Source organism: Rhinatrema bivittatum, chromosome 2 (genome assembly GCF_901001135.1).
Source record: "Rhinatrema bivittatum chromosome 2, aRhiBiv1.1, whole genome shotgun sequence".
Taxonomy (NCBI): Eukaryota; Metazoa; Chordata; class Amphibia; order Gymnophiona; family Rhinatrematidae; genus Rhinatrema; species Rhinatrema bivittatum.
The window spans coordinates 371724350-371750398 of record NC_042616.1 but is presented as its reverse complement, the minus strand read 5'-3'; the positions used below and the strand labels follow the sequence as shown (position 1 = coordinate 371750398).

The 26049-nt window shown below is 44.7% G+C and overlaps 1 long non-coding RNA gene across 1 annotated transcript in view; it reads left to right on the top strand.

The window, feature by feature from the left end:
• LOC115084726 overlaps positions 1 to 21562 on the top strand; it is a 68629-nt gene extending 47067 nt beyond the window's left edge. Inside the window, exon 3 of the long non-coding RNA XR_003854641.1 lies at positions 21489 to 21562. This is a non-coding gene — a long non-coding RNA (uncharacterized LOC115084726). The remainder of the gene's footprint in view (positions 1 to 21488) is intronic.
• Positions 21563 to 26049: the final 4487 nt, after the last annotated feature.

Here is a 26049-nt window from a genome sequence, read left to right as displayed (position 1 = left end):
AGCCCAGCTAGGGACATAAGACCTGGATGAACAGGCAAAAATCGTGGTCAAACCCTTGTAGGGACATAAGGCCTGGATGGACAGGCATAGCATTCGAGGACACAGGTCAAACACTCTTAGGGACATAATGCCTGGATGAACAGGCACACCAATCGAGGTCAAACCCTTGTAGGGACATGAGGCCTGGATTGACAAGCACATCAACCAAGGACAGAGGTCAATCCCACCTAGGGACATAAGGCCTGGACAAACAAGCACAGCAATCAAGGTCAAACTCTTTTAGGGACATAAGGCCTGGACAAACAAGCACAGCAATCAAGGTCAAACTCTTTTAGGGACATAAGGCCTGGGCGGACAGGCACAGCAATTGAGAACAAAGGTCATACCCACCTAGGGACAAAAGACCTGAACGAACATGCACAGCAATCAAAGTCAAACCCTTGTAGGGACATAAGGCCTGGACGGACGGGCTCAGCAATCGAGGACAGAGGTCAAGCCCACCTAGGGATATTAGGCATGGAAGAATAGGCACAGAAATCGAGGTAAAACACTTGTAGGACATAAGGCCTGGATGGACAGGCATAGCATTCGAGGACACAGGTCAAACACTCTTAGGGACATAATGCCTGGATGAACAGGCACACCAATCGAGGTCAAACCCTTGTAGGGACATGAGGCCTGGATTGACAAGCACATCAACCAAGGACAGAGGTCAATCCCACCTAGGGACATAAGGCCTGGACAAACAAGCACAGCAATCAAGGTCAAACTCTTTTAGGGACATAAGGCCTGGACAAACAAGCACAGCAATCAAGGTCAAACTCTTTTAGGGACATAAGGCCTGGGCGGACAGGCACAGCAATTGAGAACAAAGGTCATACCCACCTAGGGACAAAAGACCTGAACGAACATGCACAGCAATCAAAGTCAAACCCTTGTAGGGACATAAGGCCTGGATGGACGGGCTCAGCAATCGAGGACAGAGGTCAAGCCCACCTAGGGATATTAGGCATGGAAGAACAGGCACAGAAATCGAGGTAAAACACTTGTAGGACATAAGGCCTGGATGGACAGGCACAGCAATCGAGGACAGAGGTCAATCCCTTGTAGGGACGTAAGGCCTGGACGAAGAGGTACAGCAATTGATGTCAAAACCTTGTAGGGACATAAGGCCTGGACAGACGGGCTCAGCGATCGAGAACAGAAGTCAAGCCCAACTAGGGACATAAGGCATGGACGAACAGGCACAGCAATCGAGGTCAAACCCTTGTAGGGAAATAAGGCCTGGACGGACAGGCACAGCAATCAAGGACAGAGGTCATTCCCACCTAGGGACATCAGGCCTGGACGAACAGGCACAGCTATCAAGCTCAAACCAATGTAGGGACATAAGGCCTAGACGCACAGGCACAGCAATTGAGGACAGAGGTCAAGCCCACCTAGGGACATAAAGCCTGGATAAACAGGCACAGGAATCGAGGTGAAACCCTTGTAGGGACATAAGGCCTGGACGGACAGGCACAGCAATCGAGACCAGAGGACAAGAACACCTAGGAACATAAGTCCTGGACGAAAAGGCAAGGCAATTGAGGTCCAATCCTTGTAGGGACATAAGGCCTGGACAGACAGGCACAGCAATCGAGGACAGAGGTCAAGCCCACCTAGGGACATAAAGCCTGGATGAATAGGCACAGCAATCAAGGACAGAGGTCAAGCCCATGTAGGACATAAGACCTTGATAGACAGGCACAGCAATCGAGGACAGAAGTCAAGCCCTTGTAGGGACATAAGGCCCGGACGGATTGGCACAGCAGTTGAGGACAGAGGTCAATCCCACCTATGCACATAAGGCCTGGATGAACAGGCACAGCAATCTAGCGCAGAGGTCAAGACCACCTAGTGTCATAAGGCCTAGATGAACAGGCACAACACACGAGGTCAAACCATTAAAGGGACATACGGCCTGGAAGAAGAGGCACAGCATTCAAGGACACAGGTCAATCCCACCTAGGGACTTGAAGCCTGGACGAAGAGGTACAGCAGTCGAGGTCAAACCCTTGTAGGGACATAAGGCCTGAACGGACAGGCACAGCAATCTAGGATTGAGGTCAATCCCACCTAGGGACATAAGGCCTGGATGAATAGGCACAGCAATCGAGGACAGAGGTCAACCCACCTAGGGACATAAGCGTGGACAAACAGGCACAGCAATTGAGGTCAAACCCTTGTAGGGACATAAGGCCTGGACGAACAGGCACAGCAATCGAGGACAGAGGTCAAACACTATTATTGACATAAGGCCTGGACGAACAGCACAGCAATCGAGGACAGAGATCAAACACTATTATTGACATTGCTAGGCCTAGATGAACAGGCACAGCAATCTAAGTCAAACCCTTGTAGGGACATAAGGTCTGGACGGACAGGCACAGCATTCAAGGATAAGGCCTGGATGAACAGACACAGCAATCGACGTCAAACCCTTGTAGGGACATGAGACCTGGAAGGACAGGCACTGCAATCGAGGATAGAGATCAAGCCCACCTAGGGACATAAGGCTTGGACAAACAGGCATAGCAATCGGGGACCGAGCTCAAGCCCATGTAGGACATAAGGCCTGGATGAAGAGGCACAGCAATCGAGGACAGAGCTAAAGCCCATGTAGGATATAAGGTCTGGATGAACCAGCACAGCTTTCAAGGTCAAACCCTTGTAGGGACATATCGCCTGGATGGACAGGCACAGCAATCGAGGACAGTGGTCAGTCCCACCTAGCGACATAAGGCCTGGACGAACAGGTAGAGCATTCGAGGTCAAACCCTTGTAGGGACATATCACCTGGATGGACAGGCACAGCAATCGAGGACAGAGATCAAACCCTTGTAGGGACTTAAGGCCTGGACTGACAGGCACAGCGATTCAGGACAGAGGTCAATCCTACCTAGGGACAAAGGTCACAGCAATTGAGGACAGAGGTCAAGCCAACATAGGGACATAAGGCCTGGATGAACAGTCACAGCAATCGAGGTCACACCATTGTAGGGACATAAGGCCTGGACGGACAGTCACAGCATTCTAGGATGCAGGTCAAACACTCTTAGGAACATAAGACCTGGACGAACCGGCTCAACAATCTAGGTCAAACCCTTGTAGGGACATAAGGCTTGTACGGACAGGCACAGCATTCTAGGACACAGGTCAGCTCTACCTAGTGACATAAGACCTGAACGAACATGCACAGCAATCAAAGTCAAACCCTTGTAGGGACATAAGGCCTGGATGGACAGGCATAGCAATTGATGTCAGAGGTCAATCGCTTGTCGGGACATAAGGCTGGGATAGACAGGCACAGCAATCAAGGACTGAAGTCTAGCCCATGTAGGGACAAAAGACCGGGACGGAGAGGCACAGCAATCGAGGACAGAGGTCAAGCCCACCTAGGGACATAAGGCCTGGGCGAACAGGTACAGCAATCAAGGTCAAAAATTGTAGGGCCATAAGGCCTGGACGGCAGGAACAGCAATTGAGGACAGAGGTCAATCCCACCTAGGGACATAAGGCTTGGATGAACAGGCACAGCAATCGAGGACAGAGGTCAAGCCCACCTAGGGACATAAGATCTGGACGAAGAGGTACTGCAATCGAAGTCAAACCTTTCTAGGGACATTAGGCCTGGATGGACAGGCACAGGATTTGAGGAAACAGGTCAAACAGTCTTAGGGACAGAAGGCCTGGAGGGACAGGCACAGGAATCGAGGACAGAGGTCAAGCCCACCTAGGGACATAAGGCCTGGACGAACAGGTACAGCATTCGAGGTCAAACGCTTGTAGGTACATATCGCCTGGATGGACAGGCAGCGCAATCGAGGGCAAAGTTCAAGCCCACCTAGCGACATAAGACCTGGACGAAAAGGGACAGCATTCAAGGTCAAACCCTTGTAGGGGCATATTGCCTGGATGGGCAGCCACAGCAATCGAGGACAGAGATCAAACCCTTGTAGGGACTTAAGGCCTGGATGGACAGGCACAGCAATCGAGGACAGAGGTCAATCCCACCTAGGGACATCAGGCCTGGATGAAGAGGCACAGCAATTGAGGACAGAGGTCAAGCCGACCTAGGGACATAAGGCCTGGATGAACAGTCACAGCAATCGAGGTCACACCATTGTAGGGACATATGGCCTGGACGGACAGGCACAGCTTTCGAGGACGGAGGTCAATCCCACCTAGGGACATAAGGCCTGGACGAACAGTCACAGCAATCGAGGTCACACCATTGTAGGGACGTATGGCCTGGATGGACAGGCACAGCAATCGAGGACATAGGTTAAAGACTCTTAGTGACATAAGGCCTGGACGGACAGTCACAGCATTCTAGGATGCAGGTCAAATACTCTTAGGAAAATAAGACCTGGACGAACCGGCACAGCAATCTAGGTCAAACCCTTGTAGGGACATAAGGCCTGTATGGACAGGCACAACATTCTAGGACACAGGTCAAACACTCTTAGGGACATAAGGCCTGGACGAACAGACACAGCAATTGAGAACAGAGGTCATTTCCACCTAGGGACATAAGGCCTGGATGGATGGGCACAGCAATCGAGGACAGAGGTCAAGCCCACCTTGGGATATAAGGCCTGGATGAACAGACACAGCAATCGAGGGCAAACCCTTGTAGGGTACATAAAGCCTGGATGCACAGGCAGAGCAATTGATATCAGAGATCAAACGCTGGTAGGGACAAAAGGCCTGGATGGACAGGCACAGCAATCGGGGACTGAAGTCAAGCCCACATAGGGACAAAAGACCCGGACGGAGAGGCACAGCAATCGAGGACAGAGGTCAAGCCCACCTAGGGACATAAAGCCTGGATAAACAGGCACAGGAATCGAGGTGAAACCCTTGTAGGGACATAAGGCCTGGACGGACAGGCACAGCAATCGAGACCAGAGGAGAAGAACACCTAGGAACATAAGTCCTGGACGAAAAGGCAAGGCAAGTGAGGTCAATCCTTGTAGGGACAAAGGGCCTGGAAGGACAGGAACAGCAATTGAGGACTGACGGCAATCTCACCTAGGGTCATAAGGCCTGGACAGACAGGCACAGCAATCGAGGACAGAGGTCAAGCCCACCTAGGGACATAGAGCCTGGATGAACATGCACAGCAATCAAGGACAGAGGTCAAACCCATGTAGGACATAAGACCTTGATAGACAGGCACAGCAATCGAGGACAGAAGTCAAGCCCTTGTAGGGACATAAGGCCCGGACAGATAGGCACAGCAGTTGAGGACAGAGGTCAATCCCACCTATGGACATAAGGCCTGGATGAACAGGCACAGCAATCTAGCACAGAGGTCAAGACCACCTAGTGTCATAAGGCCTAGATGAACAGGCACAGCAAACGAGGTCAAACCATTAAAGGGACATACGGCCTGGAAGGAGAGGCACAGCATTCAAGGACACAGGTCAATCCCACCTAGGGACTTGAAGCCTGGACGAAGAGGCACAGCAATCGAGGACAGAGGTCAAACCCTTTTAGGGACATAAGTCCTGGATGGACAGGCACAGCAATCGAGGATAGAGGTCAAACACTATTATTGACATAAGGCCTGGACGAACAGCACAGCAATCGAGAACAGAGATCAAACACTATTATTGACATTGCTGGGCCTAGATGAACAGGCACAGCAATCTATGTCAAACCCTTGTAGGGACATAAGATCTAGAGATGTGGTTCGGTTTTTTCTGCCGGGTCATTTTTTGACTCGGATACCTCGTGGTAAATTTCAGGTTTTCTCGCTTCGTTTTTTGAAAACCGGAACGAGGAAACCCGAAATCAGGCCAAAAAACGAAACGGCAAAAAAAGCTTAAAAAAAACCCACCCCAAGCATTTAAAATTCGTTTTCTACGTAAATACAAACTACCCCCCATCCCGATCTTTCCCCAAGACTTACTAAGTACATCCCTGGTGGTCCAGCGCGGTCCCCGGGTTCCATTTGCCGTGCCGTGCCCGTGATAATTCAAGCCGTGCTCTGTAAAATGGTGCCGAATAGCCTCTGAACTACCATGTCACAGGGGCTACCGGCGCCATTGGTCAGCCCCTGTCACATGGCCATCGGCGCCATCTTGTGCTCCTGTCATGTGACTGGAGCTGACCAATGGCGCCAAAAGCCTCTGTGACATAGTATGGGCAAAGGCTATCGGCGCCATTTTGATTACTGGCAGCCGACAGCGAAATCGCTTTCGGACCCCTGCTGGACCCCCAGGGATTATTGGCAAGCCTTGGGGGGGTCAAGAGCCCCCTCCTGACCCCCCCAAGGCTTGCCAATAATCCCTGGGGGTCCAGCAGGGGTCCGAAAGCGATTTCACTGTCGGCTGCCAGTAATCAAAATGGCGCCGATAGCCTTTGCCCATACTATGTCACAGAGGCTTTCGGCGCCATTGGTCAGCTCCAGTCACATGACAGGAGCACAAGATGGCGCCGATGGCCATGTGACAGGGGCTGACCAATGGCACCGGTAGCCCCTGTGACATGGTAGTTCAGAGGCTATTCGGCACCATTTTACAGAGCACGGCTTGAATTATAATGGGCACGGCACGGCATGGCAAATGGAACCCGGGGACCATGCTGGACCACCAGGGATGTACTTAGTAAGTCTTGGGGAGGGATCGGGATCGGGGGGGGGGGGGTGTTGTATTTATGTATTATAGCTTATTTAAATGTTAGGGGTGGTTTGGGGTGGTTTTTAGTTTAAAAAAAAAAAGTGTCCCTCTCCCCATGCAAACCTGAAAAACGAATTTTCCCCGAAATTCGGGGAAAATTCTTTTCGGGTTTCGGGTCTCCGAAACCACAATGAAATAGGAAATTTCGTTGTGGTATTCAAATTCTGGTGATAAACGAACCACATCTCTAATAAGATCTGGACGGACAGGCACAGCATTCAAGGATAAGGCCTGGATGAACAGGCACAGCAATCGAGGTCAAACCCGTGTAGGGATATGAGGCCTGGAAGGACAGGCACTGCAATCGAGAATAGAGATCAAGCCCTCCTAGGGACATAAGGCTTGGACAAACAGGCACAGCAATTGAGGACCGAGCTCAAGCCCATGTAGGACATAAGGCCCGGACGAAGAGGCACAGCAATCGAGGACAGCGCTCACGCCCATGTAGGACATAAGGCCTGGATGAAGCAGCACAGCTTTCGAGGTCAAACCCTTGTAGGGAAATATCGCCTGGATGGACAGGCACAGCAATCGAGGACAGTGGTCAGTCCCACCTAGCGACATAAGGCCTGGACAAACAGGAACAGCAATCGAGACCAGAGGACAAGAACACCTAGGAACATAAGTCCTGGACGAAAAGGCAAGGCAATTGAGGTCCAATCCTTGTAGGGACATAAAGCCTGCAAGGACAGGACCAGCAATCGAGGACTGAGGTCAATCCCACCTAGGGTCATAAGGCCTGGACAGACAGGCACAGCAATCAAGGACAGAGGTCAAGCCCATGTAGGACATAAGACCTTGATAGACAGGCACAGCAATCGAGGACAGAAGTCAAGCCCTTGTAGGGACATAAGGCCCGGATGGATAGGCACAGCAGATGAGGACAGAGGTCAATCCCACCTATGGGGATAAGGCCTGGATGAACAGGCACAGCAATCTAGCACAGAGGTCAAGACCACCTAGTGTCATAAGGCCTAGATGAACAGGCACAGCAAACGAGGTCAAACCATTAAAGGGACATACGGCCTGGAAGGAGAGGCACAGCATTCAAGGACACAGGTCAATCCCACCTAGGGACTTGAAGCCTGGACGAAGAGGCACAGCAATCGAGGTCAAACCCTTCTAGGGACATAAGGCCTGAACGGACAGGCACAGCAATCTAGGACTGAGGTCAAACCCTTTTAGGGACATAAGTCCTGGATGGACAGGCACAGCAATCGAGGATAGAGGTCAAACACTATTATTGACATAAGGCCTGGACGAACAGCACAGCAATCGAGGACAGAGATCAAACACTATTATTGACATTGCTGGGCCTAGATGAACAGGCACAGCAATCTAAGTCAAACCCTTGTAGTGACATAAGGTCTGGACGGACAGGCACAGCATTCGAGGATAAGGCCTGGATGAACAGGCACAGCAATCGAGGTCAAACCCTTGTAGGGACATGAGGCCTGGAAGGACAGGCACTGCAATCGAGGATAGAGATCAATCCCACCTAGGGACATAAGGCTTGGACAAACAGGCACAGCAATCGAGGACCGAGCTCAAGCCCATGTAGGACATAAGGCCTGGATGAACAGGCACAGCAATCGAGGACAGAGCTCAAGCCCATGTAGGACATAAGGCCTGGATGAACCAGCACAGCTTTCGAGGTCAAACCCTTGTAGGGTCATATCGCCTGGATGGACAGGCACAGCAGTCGAGGACAGTGGACAGTCCCACCTAGCGACATAAGGCCTGGACGAAGAGGTACTGCAATTGAGGTCAAACCTTTCTAGGGACATTAGGCCTGGATGGACAGGCACAGGATTTGAGGAAACAGGTCAAACAGTCTTAGGGACAGAAGGCCTGGAGGGACAGGTACAGGAATCGAGGACAGAGGTCAAGATCACCTACAGACATAAGGTCTGGATGAACAAAGACAGAAATCGATGTCAAACCCTTGTAGGGTCAGTTGGACCTTGTAGGGAGTCAGTTGGACCGTTAGATAATCAAGGGATTAAAGGGGCACTTAGAGAAGATAAGGCCATCGCGGAAAGATTAAATTATTTCTTTGCTTCGGTGTTTACTGAAGAAGATGTTGGGGAGGTACCCGTAATGGAGAAGGTTTTCATGGGTAGTGATTCAGATGGACTGAATCAAATCACGGTGAACCTAGAAGATGTGGTAGGCCTGATTGACAAACTGAAGAGTAGTAAATCACCTGGATTGGATGGTATACATCCCAGAGTTCTGAAGGAACTAAAAAATGAAATTTCAGACCTATTAGTAAAAATTTGTAACCTATCATTAAAATCATCCATTGTACCTGAAGGCTGGAGGATAGCAAATGTAACCCCAATATTTAAAAACGGCTTCGGGGCGATCCGGGAAACTACAGACCGGTTAACCTGACTTCAGTGCCAGGAAAAATAGTGGAAAGTGTTCTAAACATCAAAATCACAGAACATATAGAAAGACATGGTTAAATTGAACAAAGTCAGCATGGCTTTACCCAGGGCAAGTCTTGTCTCACAAATCTGCTTCACTTTTTTGAAGGAGTTAATAAACATGTGGATAAAGGTGAACCGGTAGATGTAGTATACTTAGATTTTCAGAAGGCGTTTGAGAAAGTTCCTAATGAGAGGCTTCTAGGAAAAGTAAAAAGTCATGGGATAGGTGGCAATGTCCTTTTGTTGATTGCAAACTGGCTAAAAGGCAGGAAACAGAGAGTAGGATTAAACGGACAATTTTCTCAGTGGAAGGGAGTGGACAGTGGAGTGCCTCAGGGATCTGTATTTGGGACCCTTACTTTTCAATATTTTATTATTTTTATTTTATTTAACGATTTTATATACCGACAACCGTTTGCACATCGTATCGGTGTACATTTAACTCAAAACATAGTAGGCATAGCCTTTACATGGAACAGTAACTAAAACAATTAAAGTTGCAAGGTATTACAAGAGCAGGGTATTGTGAGAGATAAAATAAAAATTATAATAGTTGTGAACAAATGTACAGTATATTTACAAGAGAGTATATTTACAAGAGAGTCAAACAGTCATCTGGACAAATGTTCAAATGGTTTTCATACATTATATGGAGGGAGTAGAGGGAGGGTATGCTTGTTGAAAGAGCAATGTTTTTAGTTTCTTTTTGAATTTTGGTGTGGATGTTTCTATGTGGAGATCTGGAGGGAGAGAGTTCCAAAGAGTGGGGGCGGCGAGAGAGAATGCTCTGTTCATTGTATAGATTAGCTTGTAGGGTTTGATAGAGGGGGAACGGAGTGTTCCTTGGAGGGCAGGACATGTGGATCTAGTGGAAGTGCGAGGAAGGAGTGGGGGGCAGAGCCAATTGAAGGTTTCATTGGTGATGCTTTTGTGAATGAGGGATAGAGTTTTGAAGAGGATATGTGATTGGATAGGTAGCCAGTGGAGTTCAATGAGGGTAGGAGTGATGTGATCTCTTTTTCTAGTGTTGGTGAGGATACGTGCGGCAGCGTTCTGAAGGAGTTGTAAAGGTTTGGTGTGGCTGGAGGGGAGGCCGAGGAGGATTGAAAGAACATGGTAACAGTTCAAAACAAGGTAACAGTGATAAACATAATATATTTGGTTAATATTTACACCTCAAAATTGGGAGCTAATCTGAATAAAGGATGTATAGGAGTTACTTTGGGCTTCTTCTTTGGGAATGTATATAATATTACAAATAAGGGGGGATGGAGGGTTCCTATTGATAGAGGAGAAGAAAATAAAATATTGATTGGGCGTATATAAGGAGAGAGAGGGAGTCTTATCGAGTAGTCATGAGTCAGATGGGAAGTCGAAATGGGAAAATCAGTTAATCAGAGAGCATCGAGTCAGTCAAGGGTATGCTTGCTTGAAAAGCCGGGTTTTAAGGTTCTGTTTGAATTTCTTGTGGCAATTTTCCTGGCGTAAGTTGGAGGGCATTTTATTCCATAGGGTAGTTCCTGCTATGATAAATGAGTGCTCCCTAGTGGATACATGTTTAGTTAGTTTAGGAGATGGTATGAGGAGTTTCGCCAGGTGTTGTGTTCTAGTTGGTCCGTTTGGTTTATTGAAAATGCGATGATCAGAGAACCATCGCATATTTTGGTTATGAATGGCTTTGTGTATGAGTGTAAGGGATTTATATATTATCCTGGATGCTACTGGGAGCCAGCGCAAAGACTGGAGGACAGGAGTAATGTGATCATGGGGGTGTGGGTTAGTGAGTATACGGGCTGCAGCGTTTTGCAACATTTGTAGAGGTTGAATAGAGTTTTTTGGTAGGCCTAGTAGTATGGTGTTACAGTAGTCTAGCTTGGACAGTATCATGGCTTGTAGAACTGTGCAGAAGTTGCAAGGGTGTAGGAGGGGTTTGATTCTCTTTAGCGTATGGAGTTTGAAGAATCCGTTTTTTATTGTGGCAGTGCCTTCCCTTCCAAAGAGTTTAGATTGCAACAGGTCCCTTTTTAACTTTAATGCCTTCTCTGCCAGTCCGAATCACTTGACCACATCTAGCTTTCCCTGACATTATGGATTTAATGTCACTGCCTAGTGCTTACTGGCTGCCCATTGGCACAGTGCCTTGATATGCACTAATGTAATGTGTGTGCCTACACAGAGCTTGTAACTACAAAAGAGGCAGACTGGGGATGTCACTGCATGACTATCCCAATAATATACTTGAGTTTGCTAAACTACCCAGAGCCTAATGGCACAGTGCCTTGATATGCACTAATGTAATGTGTGGGCACAGACCAAGCTTTTAACTACAAAAGAGGCAAACTGGGGATTTGGCTGCACAGACTGTCCTAATAATAGACTTCAGTCTGCTAAACTGCCTGCCCACTGGCACTGATGCCCAGTACACAGAGAGACTGAGTGAGTTCAATTAAACAAATTCAGTTTAAAAAAGCTGGAATTGTTGGCACAGCAGGAAAATCATAAGAACATAAGAACATGCCATACTGGGTCAGACCAAGGGTCATTCAAGCCCAGCATCCTGTTTCCAACTGTGGCCAATCCAGGCCATAAGAACCTGGCAAGTTCCCAAAAACTAAATCTATTCCATGTTACCATTGCTAGTAATAGCAGTAGCTAATTTTGAAGTCAACTTAATTAATAGCAGGTAATGGACTTCACCTCTAAGACCTTATCCAATCCTTTTTTAAACACAGCTATACTAACTGCACTAACCACATCCTCTGACAACAAATTCCAGAGTTTAATTGTGCGTTGAGTGGAAAAGAACTTTCTCCGATTAGTTTTAAATGTGATTTACCCGTTCTAGACCTCTCCTGATTTTAAACACCTCTATCATATCCCCCCTCAGCCGTCTCTTCTCCAAGCTGAAATGTCCTAACCTCTTTAGTCTTTCCTCATAGGGGAGCTGTTCCATTCCCCTTATCATTTTGGTAGCTCTTCTCTGTACCTTCTCCATCACAATTATATCTTTTTTGAGATGTGGCGACCAGAATTGTACACAGTATTCAGTAGGGATGTGAATCGTTTTTCAACGATTTAAATTATTGCCTGATATTTTTAAAATCGTCATCCATTGTTAAAGAGCGCGATACAATAGGAATTCCCCCGATTTATCGTGAAAAATCGTTAATCGGGTTAGTACGCACTAACGGGAGGTAGTGCGCGCTAACAGGAAGTTAGCGCGCACTACCCATTGTTAGTGCGCACTAACAGAAAATGATACAAATTGACACTTTTCAGGTCAGTTAAGGTCAGTTAGGAATGAATATGTATTCCTATTGGCTGGCTGCCCTCTTATTTATTGATGTTACCAAGGTTCCCACTGAGGTGATGGTTTAATATAGGGGGGATGGGAAATGGAAATGGTTGGTAGCTTGACAAAAAAAGTAATGTGATGATCATCACTCATGTGACTAGAACTTGTTTGTTTATTATTTTTGTTACCAGAGGCACTGGCACGTGAAATGCTAGTGCATGTTTTGAATTTGCCAATCCCTGTGCATTTTAGAAAGGTGGTCCTGGAATTATTATACACACTTCGAATATATGTATATGGTAATTGTTGGTAAGTGTATTTTTGAAGTGGCCACACTGGCCAGTATGTTTACTTTCCCTCCTACTTTTACTCCCTAGCTAAGCTTTATAAGAAGGGCTTCTCTGCTTGTGTGTTGCTTTTGTTTGGTGTGAGGAGAGGAGAAACGTCATCTCTTTATTCAATCTACTAGATCTATTATATCAACCTACTCAATTTTTTATTGATTTATTATATCAGTGAATTAATAATTAATTACTAGGTGGTGGTGAATGTCTGATACACTAGGCTACTAGCCTAGTGTCACTGTCTGGCTAGGCTAGTGGCATTTAGCAGAATTATTAGTAGCAGAACTGCAGCATTATATTCAAGCCTAGGTAGGCAGGCAGTTCACCACTCCAGCAGTCACATCAGTGCTTCCTGTGCAGTAGTGCAGCATTGCATTATAGATTATCAATCAATCAGTGTACTATTAGCTGCAGCTGGTGATTGACTGATACTAAAATATCAGTCTAACTACTAAACTAGTGTGTCGTCTTACTGCTGTGCCAGTGTGTTGGTGCTGGACTTGCACTTGAGCCTTAAATTTATAAATCAATTGTTTGTTAGTAGTGCTAGTATATTAAGTATAATACTTATAAGGGGTAGCCTAGTGTCACTGGCTAGTGGCTGGCTACTAGCCATGCCAGTGAGCCACTAGTCAGATTACTAGTCACACAGTGACCTGTCACTTGACTATATCCTATGCTCTGTCCAGGCAGACTCAAGTCCAGCGCTTACTTTGTTGGTGCTGGACTTGAGTCTGCCTGGCTGGCGGTTATAATTTATAAATCTCTCAGTATCAGTAGTGCTATAAAGGGGTAGTGGCTGGCTAGTGGCTGGCTACTAGCCACGCCAGTGAGCCACTAATCAGATTACTAGTCACACAGTGACCTGTCACTTGACTGTATCCTATGCTCTGTCCAGGCAGACTCAAGTCCAGTGTTTACTTTGTTGGCGCTGGACTTGAGTCTGCCTGGCTGGCGGTTATAATTTATAAATCTCTCAGTATCAGTAGTGCTATTAAGGGGTAGTGGCTGGCTAGTGGCTGGCTACTAGCCACGCCAGTGAGCCACTAATCAGATTACTAGTCACACAGTGACATGTCACTGACTGACGAAGTCACTCACTAACTAACTATATCCTTCTTTATATCTTATCTATTAGGTGCTGCTATCAGTATACTGCTGTGCCAACTTACTTGTTGGTACTGGACTGGACTTGCAGCTTGACTGAGCCTGGCTGGTGGGCCAGTGGCCACTGGTTATAAAATCACCTATACAGCGCTAGTATAATTAAATTCCTGTTCTCTGGGGCTGCTATAATATTACCTGCTAAAGCCATAAAGTTTTAAAATGTTTGGTGGTAACAAGAAGAGTGCTACTGGAAAGAGAAGTCCAGTCCCTAGAAAAAAACTGTGATTTGATAAGAATGATACCCCTTCTAATGCAGCTAATGTAGAAGTGCAAGGTAACTTGCAGGACAAGGAAGGAGCAAAATCAGGAAAATGTGAAGGAAAGGTGAAAGTCAAATCTGAGCAGCTGCAGCACACTTTATTATTAGATGAAGTGCTAGAGAAAGTCTTGAATAAAGAATCAGAGGACTCTGAGGAGGAGGATGATGATGTTGATGATGATCAGAGTTTTTGGCCTATTAAAAATTTTGAGGAGGAGGAGGAGAAGAACACCACCAATGACAATGTACTATCAGACGGTAGTAGTAATGATGATGGTAGCCTGATTGCAAAAACCACTTCAGTGCCAGTATCCTCCCTATTCCTAAACCAGTTGAACATCGGCAAGTTAATACAATAACAACAACTTCTTCTGCTACTTCTTGTAATACTACTACTAGTACAACTACTATGAAAATGACAAGAAATGTCCAGCCTAGAGTAAGGGACAATAGAAAAACATCTAAGGTTTGGAATCATTTTAATGTTGTGGCTGATTGGAGATGTGCTGAATGTATCCATTGTAAAAGGATGGTGAGCCGTGGAAGAAATTTTGGACATCTTACTACCACCAACATGAAATATCACCTTGAAAGAGAACATAGAGCACTGTTGCTTGCAGAAGAAGATGCAGGGAAGCCACAGAAGGAAATTAGTTCAGAAGATTGTGTGTATGTGAATCAGAAGCAGTCTCCTTCTCCTTCTCCTCTTCCCCGGCAGCAGCGGCAAGCTACTATTGAGCAGATGGGGTGGTGTCCTTCTTCAATTTCACAGACTAGGAAGCAAATAATATCCAAAGTGTTGACACCACAAATTGCTGTAATGATTGCTGAGGATGATCAGCCACTGCAGATTGTAGAGAATGGTGGATTTAAGAAGCTAATGCATCTTGTAGCCCCTGATTACAAAATTCCTTCAAGAACTACATTTACCCATCAGGTGATTCCTTCCCTGTACTCACAATGTCGTGCTGAAATGCAGATTGTGATGGCAAGGGCAAAGGGAAGGAGCATACATCTCACCACTGATCTTTGGACTAGTATGAATGCAATGCAGACATATTTGTCTCTAACAGCACATTGGTGGCAGCTGGATGAGGCATTAACTGACAGCACAAGAAGCAGTGGCAGTAGCACCAGCAGCTCCAAAAAGCTTACTCCAGGATACCGGTGGGCTTTACTGCATGCTCAAGTGCTAGATAAAAGACATACTTTTGAAAATATCTTACAGACAATTCAGGGGATGATAGAAGGATGGAAAGGGCTACTTAGAAGCAATGATAAGGAATGTTTAAATGGATATGTTATTACTGACAATGGTGCCAATATGATTAAGGATCTGGGTGATGGTGGATTCAAGGGCATCCGATGCTTTGCACATATACTGCACCTGGTAGTGAGGGATGCTTTGGGGCTAAGTGGCAAGGAAGTGCAAGGTGCTGGTACTAGTCAAGTCCTGAAGCGGTTGATTGAAAACTGTCTTAAAATAGCTGGGCATTTCAATCGCAGTGTGAAAAGTGGGAAGGAACTCAGAAACAAATAGCAGTTAGGGCATCATTGCACAACCTTGTTCAAGATGTGCCTACCAGATGGAATTCCACTTATCTTATGTTGGAGAGGTTGTCTGAACAACAGACACCTCTGCATGATTTGGCAATGGAATCAGAAATTGGATTGGAAAATCCACTTGGATGTCAGGACTGGACAAACATTGCACAGATGGTGTATGTCCTCAAGCCTTTCAAAGAATATACTGATGAACTGAGTGCAGCTACGGCCAGTTTAGGTGATATCATCCCTGTAATATATGATCTGGACCAGGTATTAGAGGAATTTCTGCATCAGACAGATTTGTCGAAGGAAGTGTTGCAGCTTGTGAAATGCTTAAAAGAGCAAGTACAGAAAAGGTTGAAACCTCTAATGGAAAGGGATAGCTATATGTTAGCTGCTATGTGTGACCCATGTGTGAAATGCAATTTTGCTCTCAAGTGCAATACTCTTGAATACTGGAAACATAAGTTGATTAAAATGGTTGAAAAGATTTCAACTCCTCCCACTCCATCCTGCTCAACTGCTTCCAGTTGCACCAGCTGCTCCCCTCTCATGATGACACCCCATTCTCCACCCAAAATTCATCAAACTGGTGCTATTTCAAAAGCAAGAGCAAGACTTGGCAGAATTGTGACTGGTGGTGCTGCTAACCAGCAGCAATACCTGCAAGAGAAGGTTTCAGAAATTCATGTGAAGAATTTTCTCTCTGAGCCAGTTCAGAGCATGGAGTCAGATCCCCTGAGATATTGGGCAGAAAAAGCTTCAATGTGGCCTAATCTTACCATAGTAGCACAACACTTTCTTTCCTGCCCACCCACCAGTGTGCAAAGTGAAAGAGTATTTTCATTGACAGGGAACATTGTGAGTCCACACCGTGCACGTTTGAATCCAGACTTAGTAGAGGAATTGGTTTTCATCAAAATGAACCTTCCGCTGCTTGAGAATCCGAAAATTCACTGTGACTGGGAGGAGGAGTGAGTCTCTTGTCTAGGATGGGGATGCAAGGTCATTTGGAGACGTAGCAGGATGGAGCATTCAGCAGCAGTGCCTCATGATAGAACTGCCCCTGCCTTTTCACCTCAGGTGTCTGCTGTTGTCATCTATCTTTTCAGCTTGATGAATAAGGACTTTGTATATGCAAGAAAGAAACCTAAATTTGTGTCTATCAACTGTGTGCTAGTATTTTAGCAGCTGTTAGAAAACAGGCAGTACTTTTGACCATAGTCTCTCTAAGCAGTTAATGTGTATCATAATGTGATAGGGGCATGGTTTATTTTTCAGGCTGAGATAGTTTACAGCTCAGCTTACCAAATCGGTCCTGGGAATCCCACAGCCAGTTGGAGTTTCAGAATATCCACAATGATTATGCATGAGATACATTTGCATATCATGGGGACTCAGTATATGCAAATTTACATCATGCATAAAATCCGGCTGAGTGGTTGCCAGGACAGATTTGGGAAGCCCTGGTTTATAGGGACCAATTTGTCTCACTCTCTAGAAATAAAGCCTGACCACCTAAGTTAGTGCCTAAATCAAAACCATCTCCACTATGTGTCATGAGTTACTTAACCTCCCTCTGGTCAGTATTCAAAGGCTTTCTCTGGCCAAGATTTAAATATTTCTCCCTGCTGAGCAGATACATGTTAAACTGAATTTTCAAGTTGCATTAATAAAAAACAGCATTTACGTGTGTAAATAGCATATACTTGTTTATATAGTACAACATGAGTAAATCTACACGTGTGAAAAAAAGGGATGGTCCAGGTGTTCCCAAGTGGAGGCCAACATTTATGTATGTAAGTCGCTATTTTATAAGAGATTTACTGTATGTGTGTAGATTTGGCAGCTTACTTAATATTTACTCTCGCTCTTTATCTGGAGTAAGTGATCGTATAAGTCTTAAAAGTGAAATACTGACTAGGTGGGGGTCTGGGGGAAATGGGGGAAGCTGAGGCTGATCTTGATGAGCTGCAGATGAACTGGAAACTGAAAGACTAATTGATAACACTGGTAATTTCATTGCTGTGTGCATGTTAGAAAATCTCTTGACAAGCACACATAAATCCCAATTTATGGGGGATTAAAGCATATAAATTTTGCAAGAAAAATATCCACACATATATTTTTTAAGTTAGAAGTAAAAATATCTGGGTATAGTGGTTGAGTGTCACTACTTAGCTGGATAAGTCTTAAAAGAGCTACTTATCCATCTAACACCTAGAGCCCCTAAGTTGTGATGTATTTTTGCAGGACAGGTCTCACTATCGTGGGGTGTGGGGGGGGGGTGTCACTGTGATAGTGGGGCCTTTCCCCCCAAAAAAACCCACTGTGGTTCTATGGAACTTTGTTTTGCTTATTGCCAAACACTGTGGGACAAAACAATGCGGCTAGTGGCCCTTTAGGTTTTGATGGCTGGCAGCCCCAACCTCAAGGGACTGCCACTGCCTTAAAGGACTAGCTGCTAAAATAAAAGCCCTGTAAAAAATATGAGTTGAGCAAGGATCAGGGCTGACCACTCGAGGCAGCCCTAACACCCTAAGTAAAAAATAAAAGTATTCAGTATGTCACGTGACCCAACCCAGTCTTCACTCAAATACAGTCCCCCATACACCGATGGTGATAAAAAAAAATCTTTCGGAGTTTAGTGCCCCCTCCCTTCCCCTAAATGAATAAAATAATTTCATTGGGGTTCAGAGGGACCCCCCCCCCACCACCTGTACCCCCACACCTTCAAAAGTTGAAGAAGCCCTCTCAATGGGGCTCGGGGGCCCCCTAGCCCCTGGCCCGGTCGGTACCCTTTCTCAAATTGGCATGATCAGCCCTTGCCTCTGTCGTCTGACTTGGGCAAGGTCCAGGGATCAGACCTAGGCATAACTTATGCGCATAACCCTTTTAAAATCCGGCCCACAGTGCACTGCACAATGAATATTGCATTGGCCCGTTTGAAAGATGTGTGAATGGTCAGTAGCCATGGTTGAAGCCTTGACGTTGAAGCTACTGCTCACAAGTATACAATTTGTGATAATTCAACCAGACTGAATTTTTATTTCTGAATGTGTATGACTGAGTGCCATACTAAATTAAAAAAACACTGAAATTTGTTGGATTATATATATAATACGATTAAGTACATATCTGTTCTCTGTAAATTTAGTACCATACTACTTCATTTAGTAATAATAATAATGAAGAATAAGTTCAATAACTTCTTTAAATAATATATAGTACAGTAATAAAATAATATAAATACAGAAAGACATCTATGAACGTAATCAAGCACAGGACAGTTGTCAGTGTCACATTATAATAATTGAGTCCACTAATATTTCTCAAATTAAAAACATTTTATTAACTACAAAAATATAGCAAAAATAAATAATATTGTTATAAAAATATAACTTTAAAATGACAAAATAATAACATTAAAAAAAATTATGGGTTTAGCACCCCACTCAGGTCTAATTTTGATACTCATTACTCAAGGATGTGGAGAGGAGGATGGCAACCCGGGAGGAGGATCCTGCTCTGGAGCAGAGGGCACTGGCATCTCCTCCTCACGAAGCATCTCGTGAGGAGGAGATACCTGTGCCCTCAGCTCCTGAATGGCCTCCTCCATGGCTGACAGACTCCTCTCCATATCCTTGGAATGAGTATCAAAATTAGCCCTGAGGCTGTTTACTCCCTGCAGGATCTCCTTCAGCATGCCAAACTGCGCATGCGCAGTGCATATGCAGCTTGGAGGAGATCCTGCAGGGAGTAAAGCAGCAGTGGTGCTGCTGGTGCTGGTGCTACTGGGCCCGGCTGTGGCTGCCTCCATTCTTTCTTCAGCATTGGCAGTGGCACTGGTGGCTGTGGCTGTATCTTCTTGCCCTGTAAAGAAATGTAAAAAAATTCAACATAAGATATAGAACAATACATATATGTGAAATAAATAAGCAAATATTGTACTCACCAGCAAGTTTATAATATTAAAATAAATTCAACCCCTTAGTTTACTAAATTACAGGGTTTTAGAAAAATGAGTTTATATTCTACAACATCAGAGAGGGAGAGTGGAGGGAGAGTGGAGGGATATCATTCTAGATAATTAGATAATATTATATAAATATATAACATAACATACATCTATCCCACCCTATATAACAGATCACAAACAATAATTTTGTTTTTCAGCCTCAGACAGATACTAAACACACTACTACTACTAGTACATATGTACTGGCCCTGTGGCCCAAAATACAAGCCATTAAGTCCATGAAAATGGGCTACATTAAAAAAAATGTTTTTCAGTTCATTTTTTAACACGGCACTCTTCTACACTTCTTCTTCCTCACTCATCCTCTTTCTCCCACTGCCTCCCTCCCCTCTCACTGACTGATACCCCCTTCCCTCAGTCTCACATTCCCCCCCCCCCCCATTCACATTTGCAGCACATTGGTCAGGGCTCAATTATCTAATAATATTACCTGGCCCACCAGTGACAGTTCCCTCCGTCCTCCTCTGCTGGCAGCTACTGGGCCCAGGAAGCCCCGCCTCGTCCCTGCTGGTGTGCGGTTCTGTATGAAGACACAGATAAAATTTCAGAGAACAACAGTTAAAATTTAAAAAAGAGGAATTAGATCTGACACAAACATTATTAAACACAAATTCCATTACAATTAATTGAATAATATTTGTGTACTTGTGTAGTATTCTCAAAACAAAGGGACTGACAAGACAGCAAGGAAGGCTGCTTAATAAAGCCGTGAGAGCAGAAATACACAATAAGCAGCCAGATGTCCAATCTGTGAAAATTTGTGTAGAACCAAATATATTCAAATGAGCCCATTTGAATATATTTGGTTCTACACAATAAATTTTCATTTATTTTAAATCTGATATACACCAAACGCGTTTAACTTCATTGCCGTTATCACATAAGCAACGCTATGTTGATAAGAGAAATTCCAATTGTTTTGGTGTGAAATCATCTACGCTGACAATCAATGCAATATCTTCTACATTGACCATTTCAAGTCCTGTTTGAATGAATGGCCCTGAGGCAGCTCTGTGCAAAGGAGCGAAACTCGGCCAGAGTCGGGCGTTTTAATAAAGGGCTTGCTTTTATCCGATTCCCATTGTCATCACTAATTACAATCAAACACGGCAAAGGTGTGGACACATACCCTTCATTGCCATCTCAACCTATGTGTGTCAACATGAGGGTACATTATCATCCCAAACATTCAAGGGTATGCAAACTTTTTAACATGACCAATTTATTATTTCCTTTATTTCTATGGTTTGTTTACTGATTGTGCTATTCTGTGATGCATAAAATAGTTTAATTTGAAACACATTAAAATGAATAGATGTGTTTTGTCTGATCACTAATGTTTTCTTAAAATGCTACACATCTTACAAATTTTGGCAAGGCTTTGTAAACTTATGAGCACAACTGTATATGCAATATATAATATGATATGAGAGGAAAATATTCAAGGCTGTGCATGATTTCTTTCTCTCAACAACTTGCAGAGGAATTATGTGCTAAAGGGAGGAGAAATAGAAATGAAAGTTATTGTGAGATAAAGAATACTGTACTGCCACATTTAGCATTGCTGGTAAAATTAGCAGCACTGTATCATATATCCCTATTGTAGATGTGAAGAAATACTACAGTATGAGCAAGAATCTCTGGCTGCCATTTTATTAACATTTCTTTTGTAGAAAGTGGATGTACAGGCTTCACAAAGGAAACCATCAAGACGTATGTCTCTTGAGGACTTAAAATCAAGCTCAGGTTAGTAGTAAACATTTTAGTTTTATCATAAATACCAATATCTGAAAGTTCCTAAAGGTAATTTTTGTACTCCCTCTGTTGCATTCACATCAGAAGAAAGGACCAATAAGAAAATGAAAGCTCATGTGGAATAACATTTTTGTTAGTCCTACAAAAGATATGACAATCTCCAAAGTAGTTTATTTTTCTAGAAATAATACAGCATCAAATAAATTGTAGCCCACAAAGTACAATGTGAAACATAAAGGGAACAAACACTTTTTAAGGTGAATTTTAAAAGCTTGATGTCTGCATTAATTAGGGGATGCACGAATATGTTGGGCTCATGCATGCCAAGCAGATTTTAAAAACCGCCGAGAAATGCGAGTATCTCCCAGAACGCGCTCATCTTGAAAGTTTTCAAAAAGATGTGGGGGGTGGGTGTGGTCTGAGCAAGGCATGGGTGTTTCAGGGCATGAATCTGAGATGTGTGCATAAATACTTATATGATTTGGCAGACGCCATGGCCCCCGCCATGTAATTTTACTTCTACTATGGATGACATGTAAGTTAAAAAATAAAGAAAAATTGGCAGATCTGCGGGTTTTAAGGCTCAGGACTAACTAGGGGGAGTGAAGGCCATCAAACCATGTGGGAGCGGGGTTGGAGGACCGACCTCTTAACTGGGCAAACTGGGGATGAACTGGTAAAACTGGTTATGGTGACAGCACATGCCTCTTTTAAAATTCCATGATTTCTGTGGTAGAAATGGTAGAAGCTCATTTAAAATTTGGTGCACATGTGCATGCAGTCAGTCTATTTTATAACATGCACACATATGCATGCGTATTTTATAAAATGGTGCCTCCCTGGGCATGGGCCGACGTATGTGTGCCAATGTGCACCTGCACACCAGTTTGAAAGTTACCATACCTATAGACTAGCAGGGACCCTCAAAACATTTCCAGTCAAATTAGTTACCTCAGTTCTTCAGTCCATCCCCACCATTCTCTATTCACTTCATCAAGTCTATTTGCTTTCCTCCCTAGTCTGTCCTAACACTTTCTTTCCCTTCTAGCCCATCCCTATCACTTCTTCCTCCCTCAAACCTGTCACCAGCACTTTCTTCTCCCTCCAACTCAATTCCACCACTCTCTGTCTCCTTTCCAACCCATCTTTTTTCATTTGAGTCCTTTTACTCTGTATTATCTATAATATTGTTAAATCTGCAACTGAAGATTAACACAGGTCATGCCATTTTCCAAGTTTTTAGATTTTTCCAAGCTCTAACAATGTACCAATGTACCAAATTTCATCCTTAATTCATCTAGAAATGTACAAAAAGGGCAACACAGTGACATTTGTGAATTAAAAATATAGAAATTATTTTAAAATTTATTTAGGTAAAATTATTGACTTTTTTTTCAATCATCAGTTTCTCCATGGATAAGCAGAAATAAAAGTCTTACAAGTTGGTGACATTATTTGACAGCACCGATGCAGAAATACCACTAAGCACTGAAACTCAGTTAGAGGCCATTCAACACTAAAGGGCGGATTTTCAAAGGCCCGCGCGCAGGATTTACACACGCAGGGCCCTCGCGCGCCAGCGCGCCTATTTTACATAGGCCGCCGGCGCGCGTAAAGCCCCGGGACGCGCGTAAGTCCCGGGGCTTCCTGTCGGGGGCGTGTCGGGATGACGCGATGTTTCGGGGGCAGGGCGCAGCGTTTCAGGGGCGGTGACGTGGGCGTGGTTTCGGCCTGGGGGCGTTCCGGGGGCGTGGCCGCGGCCTCCGGAACAGCCCCCGGGACCGGACCATGGAGCAGGGCAGCCGGCCGATGCGCACAAAGTTACGCCTGCTTTCAGCAGGCGTAACTTTGCCGTCAAAGGTAAGGGGGGGGGGTGGGTTAGGTAGGGGAAGGGAGGGGAAGGTGGGGGGAGGGCGAAAGAAAGTCACCCCCTTGCACGCGCCGACCCCGGATTTTATAAGATCCGCGTATCTTATAAAATCCAGCGTACTTTTGTTCGCGCCTGCGCAAGTTTTTAAAATCTGCCCCTAAATGTCTTGGTCCCTTTCAAGACTCCTTTAACTATGGTCCAAGTGGCTGAATGTTCTTGTGAGCTAGGGCCTTCAGTAGAATGAAATTAAAGAGGGAGTGGTCTTCTACTTCAGAGAAAGAGGGGTCTACTTCAGGGAGACCAGCACCCCAAAAGTCAGCATGGAAAGGATAGAAAAAGGAGATACTATCCTTAAGCACCATCACTGAAAAAGCATCATGTTGAGATTAAGGTGCAGCTACAAAAGTAAAAAGTGTGCAAGAGACGTGGTCATTGTTAAAAAATACCATCTTAGAAGCACAGTCCAGATGTATTCCACACATTAAGAAAGGTGGAAAGAAGGCAAAACGATTACCGGCATATTTAAAAAAGGAGGTGAAAGAAGCTATTTTAGCCAAAAGATCTTCATTCAAAAATTGGAAGAAGGATCCAACAGAAGAAAATAGGATAATGCATAAACGTTGGCAAGTTAAATGTAAGACATTGATAAGACAGGCTAAGAGAGAATTTGAAAAGAAGTTGGCCGTAGAGGCAAAAACTCACAGCAAAAACTTTTTAAAATATATCCAAAGCAGAAAGCCTGTGAGGGAGTCAGTTGGACCATTAGATGATCGAGGAGTTAAAGGGGCACTTAGAGAAGATAAGACCATTGCGGAAAGATTAAATGATTTCTTTGCTTCGGTGTTTACTGAAGAGGATGTTGGGGATGTACCAGTACTAGAGAAGGTTTCATGGACTGAACCAAATCACGGTGAATCTAGAAGATGTGGTAGACCTGATTGACAAACTGAAGAGTAGTTCTGAAGGAAGTAAAAAATGAAATTTCAGACCTATTAGTTAAAATTTGTAACCTATCATTAAAATCATCCATTGTACATGAAGACTGGAGGATAGCTAATGGAACCCCAATATTTAAAAAGGGCTACAGGGGCGATCCGGGAAACTACAGACCGGTTAGCCTGACTTCAGTGCCAGGAAAAATAGTGGAAAGTGTTCTAAGCATCAAAATCACAGAACATATAGAAAGACATGGTTTAATGGAACAAAGTCAGCATGGCTTTACCCAAGGCAAGTCTTGCCTCACAAATCAGCTTCACTTTTTTGAAGGAGTTAATAAACATGTGGATAAAGGTGAACCGGTAGATGTAGTGTTCTTGGATTTTCAGAAGGCGTTTGACAAAGTTCCTCATGAGAGGCTTCTAGGAAAAGTAAAAAGTCATGGGATAGGTGGCGATGTCCTTTTGTGGATTGCAAACTGGCTAAAAGACAGGAAACAGAGAGTAGGATTAAATGGACACTTTTCTCAGTGGAAGGGAGTGGGCAGTGGAGTGCCTCAGGGAGCTGTATTGGGACCTTTACTTTTCAATATATTTATAAATGATCTGGAAAGATATACGACGAGTGAGATAATCAAATTTGCAGATAATATAAAATTGTTCAGAGTAGTTAAATCACAAGCAGATTGTGATAAATTGCAGGAAGACCTTGTGAGACTGGAAAATTGGAGGACTAGGGGGCAATCCATGAAGTTAGCATGTAGCACATTTAAAACTAATCAGAGAAAGTTCTTTTTCACTCAACGCACAATTAAATTCTGGAATTTGTTGCCAGAGGATGTGGTTAGTGCAGTTAATATAGCTGTGTTTAAAAAAGGATTGGATAAGTTCTTGGAGGAGAAGTCCATTACCTGCTATTAATTGAGTTGACTTAGAAAATAGCCACTGCTATTACTAGCAACAGTAACATGGAATAGACTTAGTTTTTGGGTACTTACCAGGTTCTTATGGCCTGGATTGGCCACTGTTGGAAAAAGGATGCTGGGCTTGATGGACCCTTGGTCTGACCCAGTATGGCATGTTCTTATGAGTCTCTTATTCTGGTGACCATGTTCCAGGCTTTGAAAATATCTTAGTAGAAGGCTGGCAGCAACGAGAAGTCACATACATACCCTTCTGTTTTGATTACCAAGAACTGCCAGTCGTACCACATCCTGTCCACTTGCTGAAGTAAAAATTCCTTCCAGTGGGTGCCACTGCAGAAGTGGGACTGTGTACAGGAATCTTTGCAAGGCCTGGACCCTGCATCTGATGTCCACCACCCCCTGTCCTCCCTTCTCCAGGCGGAGGCCCGGGACAGCCACGGAGACCTAGTGCCGCTTCCTGACCCAGCTGTTCTGAGAGTCGGCACCCTTATCGCACTCTTTGAATGAATGCCAGAAGGCACCATCAAAGACCAGTTCACTTTCATGAGGGATTTTGCAGAGGAATACAGGACACGGAGAAGACCCATGAAACGGGGGCTGAATCCGAATGCTTGGAGGGTTCCCATGAGCTATGCATGATCCACCCTGCTGAAGGCCTTCTCCTGATCAAGGGCCAAAAAGCCTGTTGACAGACCAGTTCTGTGACAATAATGAATAAGGTCCCAGACCAAAAAGATGTTGTCAAAGA